Raw genomic sequence first — 21970 nt, 5'->3', positions numbered from 1 at the left:
AGAAGAGCTCATTATCTGTAGAATAGACTATCCCCAGAGTGAATGCCCATTAGGGGGGCTGTAAGAGAAGAGTGATCAAATTCAGATGCCCACGCACCCTCCAATCTCACCAACCTGCATCCATCACTCACAGGGATTGTTCTGTGAAAGGTTCTGCAGTCATAACATCTCTAGGATTGCAGATAGTATTTTTAACCACTCAATCAATCAATGGTATTATCCGGGCAGAACACTATACTAAGAGCTTGAGAAGGTACAGTACAACAGATGATACGTAGATATGATCCCTCTAGGAGCTTACAATTTAGTGGGGAGAAACAGACATTAAATATAGCAACAGATAGAGGAAGCAGCAAAGTATAAACACTAAACATGTAGTGCTGTTTTATGATTGAAGCAGTTATTTAGCACTGGCCTAGTAAATCGCTGTATCTAAAATATTTTTCGAGTCTATCCTTAGAGGAATTCTTCCTGGACAAGAACACCGAACAAAACAAGTGATTCTTGAGTATGTTTACTATAAAGACATTACTGAAGATATCTTTTCTGAAGGCTATCAAATGATTTTAACTACATCAATATTGAAATTGGCCAGCATTTTTCTTTCCATTAGGTGATCAAGTAACAAACTCACATGGTGAGGGAGAGGAAGCAGTCCATAGACATTTAGTAATTCAAAAGATTTTCAGTCTTTTGTATGATTTGAAAGATTTTGATGATAAAGCAGGTTAGATAATATAGCTACAGAGGCTACTGTGAATTTATAGTTTAGCAAATGCTTAAAAATAATTCATTTTTAGTCATAATCATTTATCAAAGGACTGAATGACAGATTTATCAAATAAAATGCATAAAACAGTATGTTATATGGAGGACATATGAGGGCAAATCAGTAGTAATAGCTATTAATCTTGGATTATCTGTTTTGCGCATCTGGAAATTAAATGATGTGACTATGGGACACCATCCCAATGCTATGTGATACCTTAGAATCTATTACAGGCAACTTTACGTAAGTGATCTATAACATTGTCTATGGAAGAATCTAAATGAAGAAAGTATGTTTAGGTTAATTATCCACCAGCATTTTTTTCTCCTTTACTCTTGATTAATTGCCTTCAAGGCAGTCAGGGAACACAAAGCCAAGAAGATCTCTTAATGGCCATACCAATTTCAATAAACATTTTTGCCTCATTGGAAAGAGTTTGGATCTGAGAGTCAGAGAACTTGGGTTCTAATCCAAGCTCTACCATTTGTCTGTTGTGTAACCTTGGGCAAATCACTTATCTTCTTTGTACCTCAAATACCTGATCTGTAAAATAGAGATTAAATTATTCTCCCTCCAATTTAGATAGTGAACCCTACGTGGGATGGACTGTGTCCAACCTGATTATCTTCTATTTACTCCAGTGCTTAGAACAGTGCTTGACACACAGTACATTCTGAACAGTTATCATAATGCCCCCTCCCCTGCCCCCTCAAATCAAGGTCCAGATCAGTGAATTTAGATCAACAGATTTCAACTCTGGAGAGTGGTTTAAAAAGAAGGATTTTTCAGAGGGTATAGAACAAGGCACAGGATCTTAAAATCTCTTTGATCTTAAAATATTGTAGAAGAGACATAAACTGTTCATATGTCTGTGAATTCATATAAATGTAGGTATATATATGTATAGATGGATAAATAGGTAGATGATAGGGTTGTCCTCCAAATCATCATCATCATCAATCGTATTTATTGAGCGCTTACTGTGTGAGAGCACTGTACTAAGCGCTTGGGAAGTACAAGTTGGCAACATATGAAGAAGACGCAACTGATGGTGAAGTTCACCTTCTTAAGCATGTATGGACAAAAAGGGCATTGTGAGAACACAATTAGAGCCAGACTGGTGTAACAGCTTCTAACAGAACAGAAAGAATGGTGGCCACCATCACCTTATGATGCCGTGATTAGTAGAATACCTCAGAAGGAGAACTGTGCTAAAAGGGGCTTAATTCAATACCCTCACATTGAGGCAAATATAAATTTAGGTGTCTGCCTTAGACCTGTTGGATTTATTTAACCACAATTAAAATTATTTTAATGGGATCCCTGACGATGAACACTAGATGCTATTTTGCAAAATACAAAACAAGAAGCCATCTTCAATATCTTCTTCTCCAGGAGCTTAATATCCCAAGGCAAGTTTCACGCCATTTAATGAGCATGTGGAATGCTTGCTGCCTAAATGATATGTCTTTCTAGGATTTGCATTTGGATTTAAGAGTAAGTTATATGGTGAAAAACTTTATCTGCAAAAGTGAAAATATCCTGACACGCATCTCCAAATCATGTAACGTCTTCTATTTAATCCTTGCTCTGAGTGCCCTGCTCCTTTTCCCCAAGTCTTTCCTCTAGGCATATGATATTCACCTCATCCTTAGTCCCTCAGCTCATAGGTACATATCCTTTTACCAGTCATTTCCCCTAACTGTATTTATTTCAATATCTGTCTCCCACACTAGACTATAAACTCCTCATGGGCAGGAGTCATGTCTACCAACTCTATTATATTGTACTATCTCAAGTGTGGGAGAGGTAGCATGCCTTAATGTATAGAGCACGGGCCTGAGAGTCGGAAGGACTCGGTTCTAATTACCCCTCCACCATTTGTCTGCTGTGTGACCTTGGGCAAGTCACTTAATGTGTCTGTGACTCAGGCACTTCATCTGTAAAATGGGGATAAAGACTGCAAGCCTCATGTGGAACAAGGGCTGTGTCCAACTCGATTAGCTTGTATCTACCTCTGTGCTTAGTATAGTGCCTGGCAGATAGTAAGCGCTTAACAAATACCAAAAAAAGCATGTAGTTCAGTGCTCTGCACTCAGTAAGCACCATTGATTGATTGATTGATTTCTTCACCACTGTAGCCATGTTTCCCATACAATTATTTGGAGCTTCAGGATTTCCAAAATCCTCTTTATCTTCATCCCAATCCTTTCTCCATCTGACTAGAGTGGGACTCAAGTACAACCTATCTCTCTGACTACAGGTCTCTCACCTGTTGTTGTGTGTTTCCATATATTTGTTATTCATGTTAGCCTCTGAGAAAACTTAATAATAATAAAAATGTTGGTATTTGTTAAATGCTTAGTATGTGCAAAGCACTGTTCTAAGAGCTGGGGGGGGGGATACAAGGTGATCAGGTTGTCCCACATGGGGCTCACAGTCTTAATCTTCGTCTTACAGATGAGGTAACTGAGGCACAGTGAAATGAAGTGACTTGCCCAAGGTCACACAGCAGACAAGTGGAGGAGCTGGGACTAGAACCCATGACCTCTGACTCCCAAGCCTGGGCTCTTTCCACTGAGCCATGTTAACCATTTGAGTTCACACAGGTGTCATTTACATCCTGTGATTTCCCCTTCATTGGGATTAGCTAGAATTTGTATATTTATTTTTAAAAAACAGTTCAGGTGATTTATTTCACTCTGGCCTCATTACACCCCCATGAAACAAGGAGGTACAGATGTCCCCATTTTATATGTGAGGAAACTGAGGCCCAGAGATGTTTAGTGACTTACCTGAAGTCATACAGCAGGCTTATGACAGAGCTGTGACTAGAACAAGAGTTGACTTTCAGATCTATGCTCCTTCCACCAGACTATTTTCACTCTATACATTTAATAAAGGAGTTAGAAGCTTTGTTCTTTAGAGATTGTGCTATGACACTACCAAGTCTATGCATTCTGTCATTTCAGCTTCTGGTGAAAAAGAATGATTCCAAATGATCTGGCACAATTCTCCTTTCAATTCAGCTATTTCCAGCTTTTCTCAGCTCGGAATTTTTAAGTGTCTCATGCTGAGGGGGGTTGTTTCAAGATTTACTGTGGCATATTGCTTAATTCATATTCCTCTTATCAGTGGGATTCTGGAGAGGAGAACGGCTGAGTTTATAAACGTGTTGGGTAGAGATACAGCCAACTTTGGTATCTGGGATGAATTATGAGCTACTGTTTAGCTGACAGTGTACAAAGCCAGAGGGACAGATAGCTCTAATGGCACACTGAGAACAAGGAGACCAAAATATTCTGTCCAGGGCACGGTGTGTCTGTTCTGCAGGATGCTGGGAGTCTGTACTAGTTTGGGAAAGTCTACAGAATCTGGGACTCTTGGGGGTGAGAATGGTTAGCATTTGGGAGGGACTTGGGGTGAGTGCAAATTGCTTTGGCTTCCTCTGGGAAACTAATGTATCCTTCCTTTATCATTCTTTCATTCACTCATTCAATCGTATTTATTGAGTGCTTACTGTGAGCAGAGCACTGTACTAAGCACTTGGAAAGTACAATTCGGCAACAAAAGAGACAATCCCTACCCAACAACAGGCTCACAGTCTAGAAGGGGGAGACAGACAACAAATCAAGTAGACAGGGATCAATAGCATCAAAAATAGATAAATAGAATTATAGCTATGTATGCATCATTAATAAAATAGAGATAAATATGTACAAATATACACAAGTGCTATGGGGCAGGGAAGGGAGTGGAGCAGAGGAAGGGAGTTGGGTAGATGGGGAGGGGAGGAGGAGCAGACGAAAAGGGGGGTTCAGTCTGGGAAGGCTTCCTGGAGGAAGTTAACTCTCAAGAAAGGTTCAGGTAATGCTCAGGTTGGTTTGTGTGGTGCCTTGTTTGAATAGTATTTGGTCTGGTGAGGGGTATTGGCAAAAAGGTAGGCGGAGACTAGGCACAAAACAGGAATGGCTGGACAAGACCTACATTTATGCCTCTTGGGAAGCTCTAATAGGGGTAGGGAACATTATAAGGCCAAAATTCCCTCACCACTCAGAATTCTAAATTAGGGGAACAAAATGAAGATACAAAGATAATTTTACTTAAACTATCATCATGCTCATTTGTCTTGTCTTATGCTGTGGAGTCATTCTCCGACCCATAGCAACTCCATGGACACATCTCTCCCAGAACGCTCCACTTCCATCTGCAATCATTCTTGTAGTATATTTGTTGAGTTTTCTTGATAACAATTCATTAGTGGTTTTCCACTGCCTTCTTCCAAGCAGTAAACCTAAATCTAGGCCCTCGATTCTCTTCCATGCTGCTGCTGTCCAGCACAGTGAGTTTTGACTTGTTGCAGATTGCCTTCCACTCATTAGCCGCTGCCCAAGCTAGGAATGAATTGGGTATAATAATAATAATAATAATAATGGTATTTTTTAAGTGCTTACTATGTGCAAAGCACTGTTCTAAGCACTGGGGAGGTTACAAGGTAATCAGCTTGTCCGACTTGGGGCTCACAGTCTTCATCCCCATTTTACAGATGAGGGAACTGAGGCACAGAGAAGGTAAGTGACTTGCCCAAAGTCACACAATGGACAGTTGGCAGAGCCGGGATTTGAACCCATGACCTCTGACTCCAAAGCCCGGGCTCTTTCCATTGAGCCATGCTGCTTCATGCATTTGCTTGACTCTCCCTCCCATAGCCGAGACTGGTAGAGTACTGGACTCCCCAGGTGCAATCCTGAGAGGGTTCTAAGGCTACTAAAGAGCACATCATTGTGCTAGCCACACAACTACAATCAAAATTTCTTTATTGATTATCTATTCCTGCAGGTAAAGGGTCTGCATTCAAGGCTCAGTGACAATTTTACTGCTTCTTCACAGTGTAATTTCGAAGTTGGTTAGTGTTAGAAGTTATTTTTGCATCCGACTTTCCAGATAAATGGAACAAAACCACATTCTCACCTCAGTGGAAAATAGAACCTTCCCTAGCTATCTTCAGAGGATGACTGTTCTGCTTCTCCAGTGGGTCACAGCTTGTCATCCTGGTGCCTTTATCCATCCTGCCCTGCTCCACGGGAATGAGTAGGGCAGAATCAGTGCTACCAACATGCATCCTCCACAAAATATAGAGTACTGGGAGGGCTATGGGGGCTGCTGTGACAAAGGTGGCTACTTGAGTTGCAGTTGTGACTGTGATAACAATAATAACAATAATGATGGCATTTGTTAAGTGCTTACCAAGTGCTAAGCACTGCTCTAAACACTGGGATTTAGGATTACAAGGTAATCAGGTTGTCCCACGAGGGGCTCACAGTCTTAATCCCCATTTTACAGATGTGGTAACTGAAGCACAGAGAAGTTAAGTGACTTGCCCAAGTCACCCAGCACACAAGTGGCATAAGCAGGATTAGAACCCACATCCTCTGACTCCCAAGCCCTTGCTCTTTCCATTGAGCCACGCTGCTTCTCTATCAGACTACCAGATTATGAGATGCAGAGCGCCCAAACTTCTGCTTCCTCACCTTGTGTCTTTATTTTTTGTATTCACTCCTGTCTTATGCTTATTTAGTGCTTTATCATTTCATCTTACGTAATGGGTCTGTTGTCAGTCCAATCTCACCCATTTTATGAGCCCCTTGAAGGCAAGGAACTGGATCTAATTCACACTCGTGTTCAGTGCCACAGTGGTTTGCACCTAGTGAGTGCATAGTAAATACCATTAGTAGTACTACTATTACAGGCCCTGAACAACTGCTCTATAGTCACACGTGGAATAGGCAGCCCTTACACCACAGGATTAAACGATTGTTTTGTACAACTAGCACAGTGATAATTCCATTAGAAAGTGTGATGTTATCAGGGATTTTCATAGCTACATTAAAATGGAAAGAGCTCTCAGAGGCACTGTAGGTGCTTCCAAACCCCCAGGCAGCCTCTGTTGGGCCCTTAAGCCCCTACGGACTTCTCGTTCTTTTAATACAGGTTTTTGGTCATCCTACTCACTGCCCCCACTCTTCAGCTGACCCAGGTGTCTCCTTGAAGGCAAAGAGGCCACTGGGGACTAGTCTACTACCCACTACTGAGGGCTGGCTACAGGAAGCCTGCGGACAAAGCACTCCTGCACATGGCTCTGAAATTTACATGCCTCCCCAACAACAGAGCTTCTCCTCTCAGCCCTGACTGCAGGTAGGCACCAAGATCTGGGATCTCTAAAATATTTAATATCGTCCTAATAAGGTAACCACCTTTCCACAGACCTATTACTGTTCCCCTCCAAGACTCTCTGTACTTGTGCCTGTAGGCATCCCAGGGCTCATATTCTTCACCCTCGCAGAGGCAGAAGCCTTGCTCCTCCAGAGTCCTGGGTGTTAAGAAGCAGTGTGGCCTAATGGATAGAGCCCGGCCCTGGGCGTCAGAAGGACCTGGGTTCTAACCCAGCTCCACCGCTTGTTTGCTTTGTGACCTTGGGCAAGTCACTTAACTTCTCTGTGCCTCAGTTACCTCATCTGTAAAATGGGGTTAGAGACTGAGACATGTAGGACATGGCCTATGTTCAACCTAATTAGCTTAAAAAATACCATAACCCCGTCCCCCCAAACCAATGTTTCCCAAGGCAGAGTGTAATGCAAATAATGAACACTTTTCCCATGACACTCGACTGCTCCCAAATCATCGTCATCAATCGTATTTGAGCGCTTACTGTGTGCAGAGCACTGTACTAAGTGCTTGGGAAGTACAAATTGGCAACACACAGAGACAGTCCCTACCCAACAGTGGGCTTACAGTCTAGAAGGGGGAGACAGACAACAAAACAAAACATATTAACAAAATAAAAATGCATAGAATAAATATGTACAAATAAAATAGAGTAATAAATATGTACAAACATATATACATATATGCAGGTGCTGTGGGGAAGGGAAGGAGGTAAGGCGGGGGGATGGGGAGGGGCAGGAGGGGGAGAGGAAGGAGGGGGCTCAGTCTGGGAAGGCCTCCTGGAGGAGGTGAGGTCTCAGTAGGGTGAAGAAGTCTAGACTCTGAGCTTGATTTTCACATGATGGTGTACACATTTATTACTCTATTTATTTATTTTACTTGTACCTATCTATTCTATTTATTTTATTTTGTTAGTATGTTTGGTTTTGTTCTCTGTCTCCCCCTTATAGACTGTGAGCCCACTGTTGGGTAGGGACTGTCTCTATATGTTGCCAGCTTGTACTTCCCAAGTGCTTAGTACAGTGCTCTGCACACGGTAAGTGCTCAATAAATATGATTGATTGATTGTATCCTCCCCAGCGCTTAGAACAGTGCTTTGCACATATTAAGTGCTTAACAAATGCCATCATTATTATCCCCACCGGGGTGATTGTGAAAGTTGCACCCCCCAAACAAATTTTTTAGTTCATAGCCACTGCTTTCCTGAAGCTGGCGACTTGCCTCACAGAACTGACACTCTGAGAGCAAAGCCATTTCTCACAGGCTCGTCTCGCTTTTGGGATCATGAAAACTGTTGAGAAAATTGACCGGTCTCCCTGGATCCAGGGAGACATACCCAAAGCCTGGAACAAGTCTACTCTGGTTCTCAGGAGGCTTCTGCTTCTACCCTCCTGCATCTAGAAAAAAACCTTTCCTTTTCCATGCCCTGGATAGATTTTTGTCCTGGACATCCACTAACTCTTCATTCACTTGTCCATGCTCACCTGGCTTCTGGATAAATTTGCTTTGTTTCCACCCTCCTGAATCTGTAACACTTTTTTTCTTCTGGGCCCTGGTAGGCCTTTACCTCCCCCTATCCTTAGGGACTCTTTGGCCAAGCCCCCTTTCCTTCCGTATAGCCACTCAGAGGGGTGTGCATACCTCAGAGGCCAATGGCTGAGATTTCCCCATGGGATTCAATCAAGGGACCTCTCTCATCCACTTGAGAGCCAAGTGTACAGTAGACTCCCGGACTTCAATGTGAAAGAAATGCTGCTTTAGTCAATCAGTGCCCTTCCCCTCAGATGTGATGCTTTTGCTGAAGCTAACATCAATTGCATGGCCTCTCTTCAAAACGAGCATTGCTCTCTGGGTTTTTGAATAATCTGTGGATCAGCCATTCGGGCTAGTTTATCTGTCCCTTACCAAGCCCAAAAACAGACTTCTAAAAGCTTGGTTACCCAGTTAAGGAAAAAAATCCACAACTGAAAAACTCTGAGGCACAGCATGGAGAAATAATTTCTTTGACAAAGTTAAAAAATCAAAAACAAAACAAAACCCGTGGCTTTTTTCCAGGCTCTATGTTATCCCCAGTGGCCATTTTTGACGTTGCTGCTATGTTTCCCTTTCTAGAGAAATCAGCTTTTCTAACTTCCGATTTCCTGCTTCAGGATTCTGAAATTTTCACAAACGCTCATATTATCGCCACCTGAGTCAATATTACTGCCGTTACTATATATTCTAAATAAAGTAACAGCCAAAACAAATCCGGCTTTAATTTCATTTTCCTGGATCTAATACCGTTCCCCTCCAGAACCCTCTGAAAGCATCCTGGGGCTCATATTCTTTTTCCTATCAGGGGCTGGAGCCCCAGTCCTCTAGAATCCTGGTTGCTGGACTCCAAATCTCCAGGGATACTCTCTGATCCCTCCCTGTACCCTATGTCTATCCAGAATCCAGAGAATGAGCTCTCCTCCTCATCATCAATAGTATTTATTGAGTGCTTACTGTGTGCAGAGCACTTCACTAAGCGCTTGGGAAGTACAAGTTGGCAACATATAGAGACAGTCCCTACCCAACAGTGGGCTCACAGTCTAAAAGTCTGCACTAAAAGCCTGCACTACCAGAACCAACAGCTCCCTTCAAGATGGTCAGCATTCTCCTAATTCTTCTCAACCTGCCCCTCTACTTCTTCTTCAATGTCTCTCTCCGATTGGTTTGGTTTATGCTTCAGGAAGGGGTACTCCTGGTTATTTCCTCCTTTTCCTAAGTGTGCAGGTTAATGAAACTGGTCATTAGAGGAAGATTGAGGCATTGGAGTCTGATTGTGGAAACCAACACATGTTATGCCCCCTCTCCACTCTGCCTGCCTAGTTTAGTTATCAATATTCTTTGACACCTCAGTTTCAGCTGTTAGAAAAACGGGTGTAGCAACTCCTTCTCCAACCACTTATGTAGGCTTGACTAGTGGACAAAAATGTAATGTGGATGGAAGAATTCGGGAAGGTTCTTTCAACAGCAAGGGTCACCTAGCCTAGGCTTTGACAATGGCAACAGAAGAAACTTGGAGGAATAGCAGTATGGCAAACCTTTTTGAGGTCTATCATAATGGCTATGGCTGGACCATCTAACAACCCCCAATTTCATTTTAAACTAATCAATTATGTTCTTTATCTTTCCAAACCCTTCTTGGACCTATGACTACTTGCACCTACGTCTCTCTCTTCAGAGGTTCTCTCCACACACAGGTTCCTCCCCGGTTTAGTAACTAATCCTCTCTCCGAATTGTACCCGTGTTCCTTCCTATTCCAGAACTGTCTCCATCCCCCTTCCCTTTCTCTCTCCTTCCTCACAATCTCCTTTACCTAGGATCAATCGATTAATAGGATTTATTTTTCAGTTACTGAGCTCGAGGCACTTTTCTAAGTGCCTGACAATTACCAAAAGCAAAACACTCCAGATCTTAAACCCAGTCAATCAATCTGAACACTTATTGTGTGCAGAGTGTGGTACTAAGTGCTTGGGAGAGTACACTACAACAGGGCTGGTAGAAATGTTCCATGCCTACAAGGAGCTTACTGACCAGAGGGGAAGACAGATATTAAAACAAATTACAGATATGTACATAAGTGTTGTGGGGTCGAGGGTGGAGCAAATTTCAAGTGTTTAAAGAGTAAAGATCCAAGTGCACAGACAAAGCAGTGGGGAGAAGGGGCAAGAGAAATGAGGGCTTAGTTGGGGAAGGCCTCTCGGGAAGAGATGTGATTTAAATAAAGTTTTAAAGGTAGGGAGGTCCGTGGTCAGCATAGTAGCCTTTGGCATAGAGAGGAAAGAGTGAATTTCAGTGATGTTGTGAAGATAGAACTGACAGGATTTGGTGACAGACTGAACATGTGGGTTGAATGAGAGGGATGAGTTAAGGATTATCATGCTCAGGTTATGGGCTTCTGAGACAGGGATGATGGTGGCACTGTCCAAGGTGATAGGAAAGTCAAGTTGTGGGAGATGGTTTGGATGGGAAGATGAGGAGTTCTGTTTTGGACATGTTAAGTTTGAGGTTTGGTTGGGCATGTAAGTAGAGATGTCCTGAAGGCAGGAGGAAACACTAGATTGCAGAGAAGGTGAGTAGTCTTGGCTAGAGAGGTAGATTTAAGAATTGTCTGGTTAGAGTTGTAAATAGTGGGAGCAGGAGGAAGAAGGAGGATGTAACAAATAGTGGATAGGTAGGTCGGGGGAAGTAGAATAAATATATAAATAAATAATATATTATTATGATATATAAACAACGTAATATACATATTATACACATACATATCTATTAGAGTGGGTTTTTATGGTTAGTCCCCTCTGTGGCACTCATCTCTTTAAACTCTGGCTTCTTCCTACCAGTAATTGATTTTAGCATCTGTCTTCCCTCTAGAGATTGTAAAATCCCTGAGGGTAGGAATTGTACCTACTAACTCAATTGTACTCTCCTAAATTCTTAATACAATACTATGCATAAAGTTAATGCTCAAAAGTATTGTTAATTGATTAAGGTCATGGGTGAGTTTCTTACTGAGACCCCCACGCCATTGAGAAATAGTGTTGTCAGGCCAGCTGACTACTTTCCAACTGCAGAGCATTCATTCATTCATTCAATCAATCGTATTTATTGAACGCTTACTGTGTGCAGAGCACTGTACTAAGCACTTGGGAAGTACAAATCGTCAACATATAGAGATGGTACCTACCCAAAAATGGGCTCACAGTCTAGAAGGGGAAGACAGACAACAAAACAAGTCGACAGGAGTCAATACCATCAGAATAAATATAATTATAGCTAAATACACATCATTAATAATATAAATAGAGTAATAATAATGTACAAATATACACAAGTGCTGTGGGGAGGGGAAGGGGGTAGGGCAGAGGGAGGGAGGGAGTGATGGGGAGGGGAGGAGGAGGAAAGGAAAAAGGGGGGCTCAGTCTGGGAAGGCCTCCTGGAGGAGGTGAACTCTCAGTAGGGCTTTGAAGGGAGGGAGAGAGCAGATGTGTGGAGGGAGGGCAATCCAGGCCAGAGGAAGGATGTGGGCCAGCGGTTGACGGTGGGACAGGTGAGAATGAGGCACAGTGAGGAGTTTAGCAGCAGAGCAGCAGAGTGGGCAGGCTGGGCTGTAGAGGAGAGGATGGGGTGAGGTGATGGAGAGCTTTGTAGCTGAGAGTTAGGAGTTTTTGCTTGATTCAGAGGTTGATAGGCAACCACTGGAGATTTTTGAGGAGGGGAGTGACATGCCCAGAGTGTTTCTGTAGAAAGATAATCCAGGCAGCAGAATGAAGTATAGACTGAAGCGGGGAGAGACAGGAGGTTGGGAGGAGATCAGAAAGGAAACTGATGCAGTAATCCTGTTGGATAGGATGAGAGATTGAGATTGAACCAGCAAGATAGCAGTTTGGATGGAGAGGAAAGGGCAGATCTTGGCGATGTTGTTGAGGTGAGACTGGCAGGTTTTGGTGATGGATTGGATGTGTGGGGTGAATGAAAGAGCGAAGTCAAGGATGACACCACGGGAAGGATGGTAGTGGCGTCCACAGTGACGGGAAAGTCAGGGAGAGGGCAGGGTTTGGGAGGGAAGATAAGGACATGTTGAGTTTTAGGTGGCGGGCTGACATCCAGATGGAGATGTCCTGAAAGCCAGAGGAGATATGAGCCTGGAGGGAGGGAGAGAGAACAGGGGTGGAGATGTAGATTTGGGTGTCATCATCATAGAGATGATAGTCGAAGCCGTAGTAGCGAATGAGTTCACCGAGGGAGTGAATATAGATGGAGAACAGAAGGGGACCAAGAACTGACCCTTGAGGAATCCCTACAGTAAGAGGATGGGAGGGGGAGGAGGAGCACACGAGGGAGAATGAGAAGCAACAGCCGGAGAGATGAGGAGAACCAGGATAGGACGGAGTCTGTGAAGCCAAGGTTGGATAGCGTGTTGTGGAGAAGGGGATGGTCCACAGTGTCAAAGGCAGCTGAGAGGTCGAGGAGGATTAGGATAGAGTAGGAGCCATTGGATTTGGCAAGAAGGAGGTCATTGGTGAACTTTGAGAGGGCAGTTTCAATGGAGTGTAGGGGACGGAAGCCAAATTGGAGGGGGTCCAGGAGAGAGTTGGAGTTGAGGAAGTTGAGGCAGCAAATGTAGATGACTCATTCATTCATTCAATCGTATTTATTGAGTGCTTACTATGTGCAGAACACTGTACTAAGCGCTTGGGAAGTACAAATTGGCAACACATGACTCGTTCTAGGAGTTCAGAAAGAGCATGTCATCGGTACACTATATTCAAAGCTGAGAAGTATGTCAGATTAGCAAACCTACCGGCTTCCAAATATCCATAGGAAAACAAATTCAGACTTTCTGGAAAATGCAGGGGTGATTCTTGTTGACTGACTGCATGTCCAGTTGATTGTCTCATTAAGAGGGAGGGAATTATTGCGACCTCTATAGTACTGTGTCCCTTCGGCCCAATTCCTTTGAACTTCTCCAGGAAAATGAACCAGCAGATACCACAAAGGATCTTCCATTCATTGTGGGGTCTCCCTTCCACTCTTCCAAATCCAGAGAAATCTCAAATGCATCCCCGCAGTGATACATGAGGCTTTATTGAAGTACTGAAATTTCCATGTTAACTATTCATTTCCTTATTTCTGTTTGCAGGTTTCTTCCTGCTCCAAAAATCAGATAATAATCATTGTAAAACTATCACATTTTTCAAAGTTTCCAAGTTATAGAATTTGTTCAAATGAAAGTGAAGAATATGCAAGTCTAATGAACAAGAAACAATAGAATTTTTTCTGCTCTAAATGAAACATAATTGCTTTCAAAATTGAATTATTAGATTTCATCATGCACAGAAAGATGAACTCCTTACAAATACTTATGCACCGAGATAGAAATCATTCATTTCATGTGGCTTTCATTATTTTAAATTAGCCTAAACATTATACTGTATCACTGTCTCGAATCAAATATTTGATTCTTAATCTATCATCAATCTAAATCTCATTTATATTTTTGTTTAGATATTTTAAAAGAAAAAAGGCATTTGGGGGCATTTGTAGATTCCATTTGTTTTTCCAGTAGAGACATATTCCTTGAAGCACCCCATCTACAAGAAAGGGAGAAAAATAAATCTTGATTTCAGCAAATGAAACTTATATCGAGGAACTTTAAAATGTCCATGTCTTAGGATTTATTAGACTCCTGCCATAACAACTTAAAGTATGTGTTCCGCCAATGAAAGTGCTCAGTACATCCACAATAGTATAAGGAAAATAGTTAAAGGGTAGCATTCGAAGATCATTGGAAGAAGAAAGAGCCTAGGAATAATTCAACTCTCCAATGCTCTGGTACTTTTTGACTCAAAATTCCCTGACATCAAAGTTTTTTTCATTCTCTATCACATATCACAGTAATGTGAACTCATGAATGGGAGCACTTAGCTCTGTGCTGCTGATGAACAAATTCAAGGAAGATTCTGACAATTTTCACAATAATGCAAGCATGAAGAGAGGAGATATAGGTGAGAGTGTCTATGGGTCCTTGGAAATGCAGAATGTAGGCTTCATTAGTTGGAGAACTTATCTTTTCTTTTTTTCTGGATACAATAAGCTAGAATATATAGTAACACTATCTGCTACCATGTGAGGCAAGATGGATCAGGTTGGATTTTCTCAAGAGTAAGTAAAAGTGGAAAAATTGTTAAGGATTTGGGCAGAGTAAGGTAGGTGACTAGGCCAAGGCCCACTTCCCAAGTAGCTTTGGTTGGGATGCTCTGAGCCTGTGGTTCAGTGATGGCTTAGCCATAAAAGGGAGAAATGTGTTTAATATAGGAATGATGATGATGATGGTATTTGTTAAGCGCTTACTATGTGCGAAACACTGTTGTGACACTGTAGGGCAAAGAGAGAAGAAGACTAAGGATACTGCTTTGATCAGCATATATTCCATGAACGCCCCCCTCCACTGCTCTTCTAGGAAAATTGGGAAAAGGTCGGGAGGGGACATCTGTGAGGAAACATGGAAGGCCTGAGGGGAATTCTAGTCTTCCCAAAAGTCTTCCCTCTTCCCTTGAGAACTACTGTCTAAATAGGGCCAGTGCAAAGGAAAGGAACAGGGGCCAGGCATGAAAACAAATGTGTCACAGCAGGGTCAGGGGCTAGATAATAATAACAATAATGATATTTGTTACGCACATACTGTGTTCTAAGCGCTGGAATAGATACAAGGTTATCAGGTTGTCCCACGTGGGGCTCACAGTCTTCATCCCTATTTTACAGACGAGGTAACTGAAGCCCAAAGGAGTGAAGTGACTTGCCCAAGGTCACACAGCTGACAAGTGGCAGAGTCGGGATTAGAACCCACGACCTCTGACTCCCAAGCCCGTGCTCTTTCCACTAAGCCACACCACTTCTACCAAACAACGGAAGACCCAGGGGCCAGTCCAAGCACTTGAAAGCTGATTTTTCAGGTAAGGGGAGGAACAGGTTTCCTATCCCTCTGAGATCCAATAAATAGAAATTAATTTAAGACAAATAATCCACAGAGCCAATAAAGTAGAATTGGGTTTTAACACTTCTGAGAGATTGAACAAAATCCCAAAACATCAAAAAAGGCGATTTTATCTTATTGCCTGAATGCCACCAATGCCTTTATGTTGTTTACACTCAAGAGAAAACCTCATTGTGGTTAGGTATGTCCAAGCAAACTTAGGATAAGTGAACAAAGAGACCTCCAAATAATTTGTCCTTATTTAATGATTCCCCCAAGGCAAAATTGGCTAGAAACTCAGAATGCTCCCAGCGTTTCCATTGGTTTCAGGATTGTTATCAGGATTGTTATTCAGGATTGTTGCTTCACTAGAAACAATCCCCTCTGGGCCTCTGATGGGGTGCAAAATCACAGCTAGGAGCAATCCCCTCTGGGCCTCTGATGGGGTGCAAAATCACAGGAGTCCCAAGGAATAATAATAATATCATCTGGATTTTTTATAAGCTTTATAACACATACAAAAATCCCTTTGTGTAATTTATCTTAATCCATTCTCATAACATCATTGAGAGGTAGGTAGTCTTATCACCATTTTTTAAAGGTGGAAACTGAGGCCCAGAGAAGTTAAGTGGCTTGTCCTGGGTCACTGCATAGTCAATAGTTCAGCTGGAGTAGATCCTAGGTCTCCTGAATCCCAGGTTAGTGCTATATTCATTAGATCACACTGCCTCATTAGTGACAAAGATCTCCACATGACAACCACAATGAAATGTGGTTGTCATGCCAACATGAATTCTGATCCAACTGATACCATGGTTAGTCTGAAAAGCATTTCTCTCTTTCTTCAGAACTAGTGGATTCTCCCTTGCTCCTGTCTTGGAGGCATTCAAAGATACCTACTATTTCTGTTATCCACCTCTTCAGTAGATTAGTTTAAGAAATATTCATATTTATAATAATAATAATAATAATGGCATTTATTAAGTGCTTACTATGTGCAAAGCACTGTTCTAAGCTCTGGGGAGGTTGCAAGATGATGATGATGATGATGATGGCATTTGTTAAGCGCTTACTATGTGTAAAGCACTGTTCTAAGCTCTGGGGAGGTTGCAAGATGATCAGGGTGTCCCACGGGGGGCTCACAGTCTTCATCTCCATTTTCCAGATGAGGTAACTGAGGCCCAGAGAGGTGAAGTGTCTTGCCCAAAGTCACACAGCTGACAAGTGGCGGAGCCAGGATTTGAACCCATGACCTCTGATTCCAAAACCTGTGCTCTTTCCACTGAGCCATGCTGAAATCTAAATTTGGACCCTTGAAGAGTAACCTTAGACCAAGCATGTTTTTAATGGGAATGCTAATTAATGATCATTATTATTATTATTATCATCATCAATATTACTATTATTTAACTGAATGTGGAGTTTGATTTTTCCAATCAGAATTGGAAAAATGGTTAGTTTCGTATCTTCTCAAAGCCAGAATTTAAACCCTGAAGAAGTCAGGTGGAATTCTGACAAATGGCTAAGTGCTAGCACCTGATAGTTCAGAAATAATTTAGCAAGAAAACCATTTGCAGTTTTGATGAGTTTAAGAAGAATGCAAGTACTCCATCTCCTCTTGACCAAAAATCCATACATTTTTCATTTTTAAACACTAGCCACTCACCTCGTTCACGAAAGCATGGGTTTAAAAGGCATTAAAACAGGTTTTCCAATAGGATTATTATTAGATCACTATCTTAGTGAAGGAACAGGCTGGAAGGTCACAGACTGATGAGGGCAGAAAACAAAAGAGGCAAAGCCTCAGACAACCATACTACCAGGGAAACTGTAGAGCACTGGACTGGGTGGTGGGGTATAGGAAGAGAAGCAGCATGGCTTACTGGATAGAGCAAGGGCCTGGGTGTCAGAAGGGCCTGGGTTCTAATTCCAGCTCTGTCACGTCTTCTGGGTGACCTTGGGTAAGTCGCTTCACTTCTTTGGGCCTCATTTATGCTATCTGGAAAATGGGGATTAAGACTGTGAGCACTATTTGGGACAGGGACTGTGTCTGATCCAATTACCTTCTGTCTACCGCAGTGCACATAGTAAGCGCTTAACAAATATCACAATTATTATTACTATTATTATTATTAAATGAGGCTCACCAAGTCACCTCCAACTCCCTGGATTTTCACCTGGTCTGTGGGATTCTCCCTGGGTAAATTTTACCCATGTTCTCTACCCACTCTGACCTCCATATGGAACAGACAGATCACAGTCAGCTCCAGCTCCTTCCATGACACAAAGAAATGTTCACAAGTAAAGCATCTATCTTTGAAATCTTGCCAACTAATTCTTCTCACCCTCCCAGTAACGAAGTGTTCAGTCTACCTCTCTTCACTTCTCAAGAGCCTCCAGTGGTTACCCATCTACCACCGCATCAAAGAGAAGTCCTTACTCTCAGCTTTAATGCACTTAATCAGCTTGCCCCCTATCATCTTACCTCAGTGATTTGCTACTACAACCCAGCCTGCGTGCTTCATTCTTCTAATGTCAAACTGTCAACAGTACTTCGATCTCACCTATCTCAGTACCTGCCCCTTATCTATGTCCTCTCTCTGGCCTAGAACACCCTTCCCCTTAATTTAGGGCAGACCACCACTCTCCCCATCTGCAGTCTTATTTAAATCGAATCTCCTTCAAGAGGCCTTCTCTAAGTCCTAGTTTCCCACCACTTCCGACTAAGTGCTTAACAAACACTTACTATATGCCAGGCGCTGTATTAAGTACTGGGGTAGATATAAGCTTATCAGGTTGGACACAGTCCAACACAGTCCCACATAGGGCTCACAGTATATATCCCTATTTTACAGATGAGGTAACTGAGGCACATAAAAATTAAGTAACTTGCTCAAGGTCACAGAGCTGACACTATGTGCTGTCACCTCTAGATTCTGATCTGCACCTTTTAAGCATTTGATAGTCACCCCACCTACAACCCCACAGCAGTTATACAATATGAAATGAGGATAATTATATATCCATAATTCATTTTCACATGTGTCTCAACCTCTGAACTGCAAGTTCGTTGTGGCCAGGGAACATGCCCACAAATTCTGTTGTAGTATAGTCTTTCAAGGGCTTAGTAGAGTGTTCTGCATACCTTGAGTGCTCAATAAATGCCATTGATTGATTGATTGATTGATTTTTTTTGACCGATTCTGTCTGGCCACCTCCAAGTAAACTCACATTGACAGGATGGGTATTTACTCAATTCTTTAACTATGCCCAATGTGAAGATTGGAAACAGCTTTCTAACTTTAACAGCTCACTTTGTATCCCCAGTGCCCTTGTTTCTGTCTCTTTTTTCAGCATCCTTGGCACGACAGGAGAATTTTAACTCTTGTGGATCTCCAAGAAACCAGTTAGTATCCAGCAGTAGAATCCAAGGGATTTAAAGTCTCAGAGGTAAAGTAATCCTTTGCGGTGTTAGGTCCTGACCTCTTGAACCATGATCACCTATTCCAGACTAAGTACTCTAGCATCAGTTGCTTTTACTAAGCTATTGGCTATTTTTTTTATTAGTTTAGATGGGAGATTCAAGTTTTCATCATCATTATTGCAGCCCTGAGTCAAGATGGATGCAACTTTAGGGTGATTAATTACGGACATTAAATACATGGTAGGTGAAAGTCCATATCCATTTATGAAACAAGAGGATAACTCGTCTTCCTAGGGCTAGGGAGGGACCTATAAAATCAACATGATAGCCATTAAAAAGAATGGCCAAACCATCACCTCAACACAATTTGGTTTGCTATAAAAGTGAGGCACCAAATGATAGTCTATCAGGCTGAAAATTAATATACCTTTTTAATTTACTCCAGAGTCATTCAGTAATTTACACGTGAGGGAGAGTCTCTTGAGGCCAATTTTGTTTTTTATAAAATAAACCTCACACCCTAAGTTGCAGTGGAAATAAATGATGTTTATGGAGTAGTTGAAAAAATAAACCCAAAAAACATGACTTAGAGCTACCATGTATTAACCCGGAATACCATCACTAAACTTTCCCTTCTCCAAGACAAATACTCCAATCCCAATTCACATCTTAGACTGTGGTTCGAGCAAGTATTTGTAAAACGTTAAATTAAAAAATGGCTAACATATGTCCGTTGTATGGGATTCACTTAATCATTATTAAAATTTGCCAGTTGTGAGTTGGATATAAAGGTAGAAACAATGAGGTTTCTTAGGATCTGTAAATATGTAGGTAATAATTACTTGCTATTTAATTAACATCCATTAATTATCCAGCTAAATCTAAATTAAATGCATATTTAGCAGCTGTTAGGTGCTACCATAAGCCCTCTTATAAATCAGTTCAGTTCACTCTAATTATCACTACCTCTTCTATTCACTGTAATTTGTAATGGGGTCAATGTAATATGACATTACATCATCATCATTGAGAAATAAACCAAGCTTCCGAAATGACTACCATGTTGGTTTCACTGAAGGTTGCTTAGGAGAATAAACAACCCAGTATGCCCATAAATGTTAATTACTGTCATCTGTCACAGTTTCAACTTCCTTAAATAAAGCAACTTGTAATCTCCCCAAATTTTACTATATGGTTAACCTATGGAATATCCCCTAACACACTCAAGGTTATTTTCTTATTTGCCCAACCAAAACCATAGAGAGAAAGAAAGAAACAAAAAAAAAAGAGGAAGAAAAGAAGACATCTGCTTTTTTATTCAAAGCCCTGCTAGTGGAGTTGATGCAAAAAATCCCAACAAAGCTACGATCAAATACATATGGAATTGCCTAATGAACTGATTGATGGAGTCAGAAAATCTTCCATGCCAGTTTGTTGGAGTTTCAATCATGCAACTGTCCAAGCAAAGGTTAGTTTTGCCCTTCAAATTCAATAATCTCATCTTCATTTTTCCCTTTTTTGTCTGAAACAGATAAAGGCCTCAGACAGGGGATAGCATTTGTCATAAACAAATATATAGTGGAGATTTATATGTCTACAGGAACGCACCCACACTTCAAAATAGGGGAGAAGTGAATTTGACTGAAATTGCTTTTCTCCTTCCAAGTGGATCAGAACATGCTGATAGCCCCTTAGTGACCCACCCACAGTGACTGTATGTCTTCAAGCCTTTTTGGAGGTCCTTGGGTTCCAATACTGAGACAGGAAATTGCAGAGTTCAATAGTCCATAACTTTATAGGCGGCGGTAAATGCCCCTGGACCACACAATTTATTATCTTACCTGAGCTTTATAGAATTTGATGTCCACTAGTCAGTAATTTAAATGCAAGGGTTCATCATCAGATGACACATAAACAAGTGAAAGAAGTTGGGTTATAAATTCAGAACACCAGCGTTGATTCACATCTTTACTGAAATGGGAGGGACTCACCAAATATTAAATATGCAAGCCCAGGGAATATTTTAAGGGATTAACAACTCATTCCCACATGAGAATGTCTGTTTAAGCACTTTGCCTTTAAAAGAATGGCCTTCTTTGTACCCTTGGACCCAGGGCATGGGACCCAAGAGGAAATCACAGCATGTTTAACGGTAGCGTGGATAGCTGGAAGTCATGAATCAATTCCGGAAGTCCTCCGAACGTTGCCTTTCCCTCCTCTAGTAGCCATAAAACTTCCTTAACAGAATTGAAATTTTGCCAATTCCAGGTGTTAAGAAAATCATTTCCCAGGCATCAGCTTCATATCTCGATTTTAAGAATCCAAATAACTGATAAGAATAGGAACTTTCCTGAATATAAACATGCTATGTCCAGGGCTCTGAAATTTGTGCACGCTGTCTGGTTTTGAAGATGATGCTTGCTATGGTGAGATTTCAGCCATAAATGACCACTGAGGGACTTACAGGAAGAATAATCCCAGCAAACTTTGCACATGTGCAGTACATCCTTTGCTGGATTTATCCATCTGTCACCTTTAGTGACAGCATGATGCTGTTTCCAGTTCTGTCCCTTGGTATCCCTAATATTCCAAGGTCTCAGTTCTAACATGCTGAATTTACCTGTAATACATAATTACCCCCTTCTACTGGATTGTAAACTCCTTTGAAAAGCATCGTGGCTCAGTGGAAAGAGCCCAGGCTTGGGAGTCAGAGGTCATGGGATCTAATCCCGGCTTCACCACTTGTCAGCTGTGTGACTTTGGGCAAGTCACTTAACTTCTCTGGGCCTCAGTTACCCATCTGTAAAATGGGGATTAAGACTGTGATCCCCACGAGGGACAACCTGATCACCTTGTGTCTACCCCAGCGCATAGAGCAGTGCTTTGCACATAGTAAGTGCTTAACAAATACCATCATCATTATTATTATTTGAGGCCAAAGCTCATGTCTGATCACTCTTTTGTACCCTCCCAAGTAGTTAGTACCACACTCTGTCCAAAATCAGTGCTTTTCTTATCCTTAATTGCTTATTGTGGTTTGTCTTCACAACA

Source organism: Tachyglossus aculeatus, chromosome 10, assembly GCF_015852505.1.
Source record: "Tachyglossus aculeatus isolate mTacAcu1 chromosome 10, mTacAcu1.pri, whole genome shotgun sequence".
Lineage (NCBI taxonomy): Eukaryota > Metazoa > Chordata > Mammalia > Monotremata > Tachyglossidae > Tachyglossus > Tachyglossus aculeatus.
The sequence above is the reverse complement of the archived record's forward strand: the minus strand, read 5'-3'. Positions refer to the sequence as shown.